The 8828-nt window shown below is 42.1% G+C and overlaps 1 pseudogene; it reads right to left on the bottom strand.

Moving 5' to 3' along the window:
- Nucleotides 1-1599: 1599 nt before the first annotated feature.
- Nucleotides 1600-4649, bottom strand: LOC102872853 (annotated as a pseudogene).
- Nucleotides 4650-8828: the final 4179 nt, after the last annotated feature.

Raw genomic sequence — 8828 nt, 5'->3', positions numbered from 1 at the left:
TTGTGGTGTCTCCATAATTTTTAATTTATATGTGGAACAGATCATTCAGGAGGGTGGGCTTTGTGAGGAGGAATGTGGCACCAGGATTGGAGGAAGACTCATCAATAACATGCATTATGCATATAATACAATCTTGCTTGCTGAAACTGATGAAGGCTGGAAGCGCTTGCTGCAGAAGATTAAGGACTGTAGGCTTCAATATGATTTGAAGCTCTTTGTCAAGAAGATAAAGATTAGGGAGCTCTGGTGACCTACTGGCAAGCTGCACTGCAATCCCAAAAGCATGCTGTTCAAATCCACTAGATGCTCTGCTGGAAAAGGATGGGCATTCTCCTCCTGTGCCTGTGTGATCTTACTTAACAGAGCACAGCAACAACTAAAATAAAATAATAAAATAAAGAATTGTCACTAAACAAAGATTTTCTCCACTGGGCCAATTTGCAGCACTACAATGGATGGAGAGGAGATTGAAGTTGTTAACAATTTCAGTTTGCTCAGCTCCACAATCAATACTCTTGACACCAGCAGTCAGGGCAAATCTGCTATCAGGGACCTCTTTAGAGTACTGATACTCAACGATATCAGTCTAGAGACTAGGGTGTGTCTATTCCAGGCCATAGTCTTCACAATTACTTGCAATGCTTCAGAGAGCTGTACAATGGCTAAGGATGACAGAAGAAGAATCGATGCCTTGTGCTGTGATGCTGGAGAAAAATCTTGAACATATATACCATGGACCACCAAGAAAACAAACAGGTTGGAGAAGGTGAAATCAAGTTTCTCCTTGGAGGCTAAGATTTTGAAGCTCTGTCTCTCTTACTTTGGGCACGTGGCCTGGAGGGTCCTATATGTGGAGAATGACATCACGCTTGGAAGGGTGGAGGTACATTGCAGAAGAGGAAGATCCCAGATGAGATGGACTGATACAGTAACTGAGTAAATGTGGTAGATGTGTCAGAATGAGTGAGACTGTCTCAGGACAGAGCAGGCTTCAGAGATGTTATACAAAGGGTCACTATGAGTCACAGGTGACTCGATGGCATGTTAAGAACAACAATGATTTTTTTTTCTTTTTAAAATAATAAAATGTTTCTTACAAAGGGGAATTATATTGTGCACACTGCTCTGAATAGAATGTCAGGGACCTGTGGACTATTGCTTTGTTAATCTCCTCCCATTCCAGACCACCCCATATTTTATGGTGACCACAAAAGCAAGGTGTTGACAATAATTACATGGGGTATTTTTAGGTTTTAATTTTTTAAAAAAACCAACAACAACATCAGTGAACAAAAAAATAAAATTCACTCACTCTGATGCTATTTTCAAAATTTCAATGTTAGTTTTTGCACACCCTTACATCTGCCCCGTCTGTAAAGAACTAAAACATCACATTTGGTGAGGAGCGAAGATTTTGCTACACCTCAAATGCAGAACACGTATGAAGCAGGGAAATGTTGGCTTTTTAAACAGAAGCAGATCTTTTAAAAAGAGAAGAGAGAAAGAGACGCGAGACTACTCCAGTTCTTCACTAGACTTGGAGAAACTTTCTAGAACACTGCTTCACATTCTAAAAAAAGGAAAAAATCATATCTTGCCTTAGAATCCTTCAACATCTGCACACTGCTTCATACTGTTCTGCAGCAAATACTGTGCATTCTGTACACGGCCCTGTGTTCCTGTTATGGTAATAAGACCATTCCAAAAGCTCATCAGTTTTGACTGAAGCTCCAGGTTCATGACACATGTACTTAATCTGTTGACCAATAATAGACCAAATGAAATCACTGGAAGTAGTTACTTACGTAGTAATAATATGCCCACCAAGATCACCATATGAGCCTTGATGCCCTGGATGGGAATAACTATATCAGAGCCTTTTTGTAGTTCATAAGCCACTTGCCATTCTGAGGAGTTCCGTGTATCTATTACAAAATCCCAAGTTTCTTCAGCACTGAAAACAAATGAGCTATCATAATGGTCTCCAGGTCTCCTCCTTCTATGACAAGCCATCAAATCTCCTCTAGGTGGTGTGGCAGTGGTGGTGGAAAAGGGAGATTCTGACATCTGCTACCACCCCATCCCCCGCATCCAGGAGTGGGAGGAGGAAGTCTTGTATGAGGGCTCAGGTCACCAGTCATAGGTTTCATCATAGAGATTGGTATCTTAAGGCTGTGTACATCCTTTGATAGGGGACTCAGATATAAGGATGATCTTTATGTGCTCTACAACCCTATCAGCCTTTCCTCCAATAAGAACAACTCAGTCAGTGGGATGAAGGCAGTATTCCTGGAAAAGCTAGATCACTGTCTGAATGTTCTCTTGAAGTTCTTTGATTTTAGCACCTTTGACCCCAATAATTCCTCCTGCCACCCTCTGATGAATCAACAGTGTCAACTTGCAGTCAAAGTCACCTCCTTTATATTGTTGGTAATTTAAGGAAACCACAGCATCAGATTTGAGCAGAAGCTGGCTGACTGCAGTGTGTGATTTCATTTTTCTTAATTTCTCTGATTGTTTCAATACCAGCACTGAAACTCAGTAGGCACCTGGGGCCACTGATGTCTGGGACTGAAACTCTGGCATTGAAGTGTGTACAAAGAGCCTAATATTCTTGCCTCCTTTGCCAATCACTGCCCCAGCATTCTTGCTTTGAAGCAGAATGCAAAGCTCAACCATTTTATCAGTGTTCCTGGGTCTTTTAAATATTTACTTCTCTTCCATATCTTCTGCAGGGCATTTACTAAATTCACCAGTACCTTCAGTATTGAGGAAAGTTTCCACTGGTTGGTTCAGTTTCCATTTTCTTGCATTAAGAAGACACAGCAAATCCCCCACCCCCTGATTGGCTGCCTGGATTCATAAACATCTTGGTCACCTCTTCCTACCACAACAAACTCATACTTGTCCCTAGATTTATGGGTAAGACACTCATATGTTAAAGCACGGAAATTAACCCAATAAAAATCTGGGTATCTTCCATCTTAGTGAAATTTCTAGGAGTATGGGGCATGCAGAGATATTACTTCAAAAGAGCAATGGCTGATGACAAAATCCTCTGAGTATGTGAGACAAAGTTTCATCATCCTTGTCTCTAAGGAATACCCTGGTTGTACTTCCTCCTCTACGCAAGACTTCTTTGTTCTTTTGACAGTCCATGAGATATTCCATACTCTTCTCCAACATAGCCATTCAAAGGGCCCAATTCTTCTGTCATCCTATTCATTGCTCAACTGTCAGATGCATAGGAAGATACTGATGATAACACCATGGCTTGGATTAGGTACATCCTAATCTTTACATTGACATCCTTGTTCTTTAGTACTGATTTATTTATTGCAAATATATTTTTTAAAAATCATAAACTATAACTATATATGGACCTCAGGTGATGGGCTTATGTAGGAATCAGATTGACTCCATCTGTAGAAAGAATTGATGAAGAAGCTCAAAATCCATTGTCAAATAAGGCTGGAGGCTGGCCATGGAACAGATCATCAATAACACATGTGCAAGTTCAAACTGAAGTTGAAGAACATGAAAAAGAATTTCACAAGAACCAAAACACAACCTTAAGTCTACCCCCTTGAATTTAAAACTCATCTCAAGTAGATTTTGAGGCTATGAAAGGAGAAAGGGAAGATTATTAGGACAGAAGAGATTAGTGGACAGATAGGGAGTGGTGAGGAATAGGCAAGGTACACTGGGGATTTGATAAGATGGAGTAATAAAAGGCACTAATCAATAGTAATTATATAAAATACAGTAGGCATGAATGTTTGTATAAAACACAATGTAGGGGGGAGGGGGAGGGGTTTGTGCGGGGAGAAGGGTGCAACAATGAATGAATGGAATTCCAAAATCTCTGTAGATGTTCATTGAAATGAAAAATAAACGAAATTTAAAAAATAAATAAATAAATTAAAAAAAACACAATGTACATGAATAAAACACAATATATATGAATAACTATGCTGACCAATAAAAATATACGTAGTGAAGATAAACCTGCTCAATAATTTTTATATGTACAATTCCAGGGTATTTTTCAAATTTGTTGGGTATTATATTGCATATAAAGTTGTATAACCATCCATAGGATAAGGGGGGAAAAGTAGCTTTGATGCCTAGAACAGTAATGATCAAAAACTAGACAAGTTGTGAGATGACACCAAGGATATTTTCCCTTTAGAAAGTGAAAGGCTGACTCAGAGAGGAGAACCAAGATGGTGGCAGTGGCGGAAACAATGTAAGGAGCAGCAGGAACAGGAAGCCACATAGAAATGGGCCATCATGGTCCTCTACAGTCCTATGTTTATTGATAATTGAAAAATTATACAGCTTATTATTGGTCTTCAATGTACATCAAGGCTAAACATCAAGAGATCAAAGATTCCCAAAGAAGAATGGGTGAGTCCCACAGCTCCCAGCCCCCCACCGCTGAGCCCAAGCCTCTGCTGCAGCTCCATGAGTTTTCTGTGGCCAGACCCCAGGGATACCCTCACCTGGGATGGACGCAGGCACTGGGCCCCGAGGTTGGTGCAGCGGAACCTCCGAAATGCCGCAAAATAGACTTGTTCTGGGAAGAATTCTTGGAACCAAGATGGCAGCAGCAGGAGACCAGCATGGAAAGGCCCAGAGGGCCACATTGAAGCAGTCCACCCAACTTAACTGTGCCAAAACAGCCAAGCAGTTGACTGCTGGTCATCAGTGTGGACTGGAGCTCAACATGAGGAGGACAGGGATTCTCGGGGGAAGGGCCGGGGGACTGAGGGAAACATCGATGGGTCCCGCTTCTTCCCTCTGCCTGCCACCGAGCCTGTGCTGCCCCGACCCCATGAGGTCACTGTGGCCAGGCCCTAGCCTAGACCGGATGGTGAGTGCTGGGCCCTATGGCCAGTGTGGTGGAGCTCCTGTGCAAGGAAGCAAGCCACGGGCCCCCACCCCACCCCGTGCATTTGGGGGGGCAGTGACGTCAGCACAGCAGCAGAGCCACAAGAGGTAAAGGTCTTGATAAGGGAGAACATCTAGCTGTCCATGAAGATTTCCTTGGATAGGCCAGAGAAGAAGATTATCAAAGCAATAGATTGATAAGGGTTCCTATGAGTTGTCTATGACTTGAGGACACTTAACAACAGCAACATATCTAAGACAGTAGATATCCTCAATACACCACATCTTTTGATATCTTGACTATACTGCTGCCAAGAACTGTTTAGACCTAGAGAGGGTCTGTTCACTACTCTCAAATCCCCTTCTTCATTTATAAAGGGGGAGGGCAGTGATTCCTACTTCAAATTACAGTCTGACCACTTGGTGGAGGGGGTGATAATGGTGGTGGGGCCAGAACTGGGGGCTCTGTTCCTGGCCATGGTCTTCAGTGAGGCACAGGGTCCAGACCTCGAGGGAGGGGAATTGTTAAGGGAGTGTGCCATCCAGCCCCCAGAGTGTGTCACCTGGCCCTTGAATTGAGCCATCTGCCCTGTGAGGTGAGCCATTCGGCCCTTGGGGTGAGCCGATCGGCCCTCAGGGTGAGATGTCTGGCCCTCAGGATGAGCCATTTGGACCTCGGGGTGTGTCGTCCAACCCCTGGGAAGAGCCTTCAGGTCGCTGGGGAAAACTGCCTAGGGTCTACAAAGAAGTTTATCTAGGCCACTTTCCTCTACCTTCTACCCCAGTATACCTGTTAGTAATACCTCCAAAGCCCTTCTATTTGTAACTCATGGGTTTGTTCTCTCTAGGTTTGCTTCCTTTTCTATAGGTAACCTTAACACTGCATTTTATGCCAGACCTTAATGAAGAACCCAGTTCCTGAGACAAAAGGGAAATATAACTACCAGCTAAGGAAGCGAAGGAGGATGGAGCCTCAAAGAGCAATTGGTGGATTTAAACCTTCCCCTTTCAGGTTGACAGGGCAATTTCTTCTTCTTGTTGTTAGGTCTTTCCACTGATGTAAGGCCAAGGACTCAAAGAAGAGACTAGTTTAAGAAAGGAAACTAGAGGGGAAAAAAAGAAAGGAAACTAGAGAAGCTATATTAAGGGGTCTCCTGGGTAGGATTCCTTGGTCTGCAGAGAGAGAAACAAGCAGAGGGACAGACCAGGGAAATGTCACATCCTAAAGTGGATTAGGGCAGGTTTTATAGTGAGTGTCTTTAGGGAGGAAGGGGAGGAACATTCCATTGTACTTTAGCCAGGTGGGTGGTCTTCTAGGAAGGGAAGGGATGGGCACTCCCTGGTAATTGAGTCTGTTCACTCCCTTTGTTGACTTGCTGATATTTTTTTAATCCTTTGTTCTCCCTTTGACCTTGGTCCTCATGGCCTGACAGTTGTCAAGGTGCCTTGAGTTAACTATGACTCAGCAACCTTAGGAAAACAGATCTGAACCTTGCCCTCTTTTGCTCCATTCTCACAATCTGATTGATGTGCTTGAGCCCATTGTTAAAGCCACTGTCTTCCTCTCTTTCTCTGAACTTTGACCTTTCTCAGCATGATGTCTTTCCCAAGGACTGGCACTGTCTGATAATATACCAAAAGTATGTGAGACAAAGCCTGGCCCTTCCTGACAACACACTGCAAGGATATGAGACAAGGCCTCACTGTCTTCGCTTTTAACACACATTCTGGCTGCACTTCTTATAAGACGGGTTTATTTTTTTCTAGGCCATGGACTATAGACAATGTTCTTCACCCGTGTTATCATTGTTGTTATGTGCTGTCAAGTGGCCAGCAACTCATAACAACCCTGTGTACAATAGCTCTGAATCCTTCCCTATCCCAAGCCAGTCTCACTGTCTGTAACACACCCACCTACCCTCTTTACTCCAATCACTGTGTTAATCCATCTCATCCAGGTCTTTTTCTTCTGAGCTGTCCATCCACCCTTCCAAGTATGATGTCCTTCTCCAAGAACTGGTCCCTCCCGACAACATGGCCAATACCATATTTCAAAGGCATCAGTTCGTCTTTGGTCTTACTTCCTCTTCGTCTAAATTTCACATGTATGTTGTTGTATACCATCAAGTTAGAAGTAAGCCATAACTGATCCTCCAGTGGGTTTTCACTGGCAGTTGAACCCATGGGAGGAGACTGCTCATTTTTTCCCACAAATAGTTGGTGGATTCGAACCTCTTACCTTTGGATTGGCAGTGCAAATTATTGACCACTCACTATGCCTATTAAAAATACTATGGCCCTACAACTAGGAGAGGATAAAATAGATGAAAGAGACCTTCTAAGAATAAAACCACTATGAACATCAAAAAACTTCTTCAATAGGGTAAAAAGGAAAGCCACAGACTGGGAAAGAATATTTGGTAATGACATGTCTGATAAAGGCCTTATATCTAGAATGTATAGAATACCTGAGCACCACAACAAGATAAAGGTAAACAACTCAGTCACAAAATGGACACAGGATATGAACAGACACTTCACCAAAGAAGACATTCAGATGGCAAACAAACACATAAAGTTCATTAAAATTATTAATAAAAAAAAAAGAAAGGATCAAAATCCCTAACTCTAAGAGAGAGGCAAATCAAAATAACTATGTGATATCATCTCACCCCAGTAACAATGGCAAAATTCAACAGAGCAGCAGACAACAAATGCTGGCAAGGTTGTGGAGAAACTGGGATCCTTATCTACTGTTGGTGGGAGTGTAAAATGGTACAACAACTCTGGAAGGCAGTATGGTGTTTTCTAAAAAATTTGGAAATAGAAATACCATTTGACCCAGCAATTCCACTGCTGGGAATATACCCTAAAAAACTAGAACTGCCACCCAAGCAGATATATACACACCCATGTTTATTGCTGCATTGTTCATAGTAGCAAAGAGATGGAAACAACCCAAGTGCCCATTAACAAATGAATGGGTAGAGAAGCTGTGGTATATTCACACAATGGCATGCTATGCAGCACTGAAAAACAAGGAATTCGTGAAATATACAAAATGAGTGACCCTGGAGGACATTATGCCGAATGAAATATTGCAGTCACAAAAGGACAAATACTGCATAATGCCACTGTTATAACTAAAAAAAGGGGATAAATAATGTACACTGAATTGAAACAGATGAGAAAGAACTACTTAAATGAAATATATGATTAGATATTAATTGCATGTCAAGAGTCTAGAATAAGCTACATAGTAAAGTGGTCTGGGGGAGTAGGGATTGTATAAAATGAAAGAATTTTTTTTTTGTTCAAAGAGAAAAGCAAATGGGGGAGGGGTGGGCAGGGAGGGAAATGTGCAACAATGAATGAATGGAAATCCATGTTCTCTGTAAATTTTCATTAAAATCTCAATTAAAAATAGAAAATACCATGGCTTAGATCAGGTACACAGTCTTTAAGGTGACAGTCTTTAGGATTATAAAGAGACCCTTGGCAGTAGAACTGACCATATTTTTGTCATCACTCACTCACTCATTGTTATAGAGTTGAAACTAACTCATAGATGACCCTCCATTGGGTTTCTGAGATTGTAAATCACTCAGAAGGAGATTGTCCATCTTTCTTCAGGAAAGCTGCTGGCAGATTCAAACTGCCATGACCTTTTTGCTAGAAATACAACTCTTACTCGACTAGAGTTCCATTGTATTGAAAAAGTGCGCCTATTTTGCATCTATTCAATGATCACACTAAGGAGTTCTTGAAGTTGTTGTTATGTGCCAGTTGAGTCTCTTGCGACTCATAGAGACCCTATGTACAACAGCCCTAAACTCTGCTCTGTTCTGTGCCAATCGCACTGTCTCTGACATTCCCATCCTGATTGATTGCCCCAGTCACTGAATCAATGCACTTCGGGCCTGCCCTCCACCCTC

The sequence above is a fragment of the Elephantulus edwardii genome, unplaced genomic scaffold (genome assembly GCF_000299155.1).
Source record: "Elephantulus edwardii isolate Elephantulus edwardi_28Jun2011 unplaced genomic scaffold, EleEdw1.0 scaffold00104, whole genome shotgun sequence".
NCBI classification, from domain to species: domain Eukaryota; kingdom Metazoa; phylum Chordata; class Mammalia; order Macroscelidea; family Macroscelididae; genus Elephantulus; species Elephantulus edwardii.
This window is presented reverse-complemented; position numbering and strand designations above follow the sequence as displayed.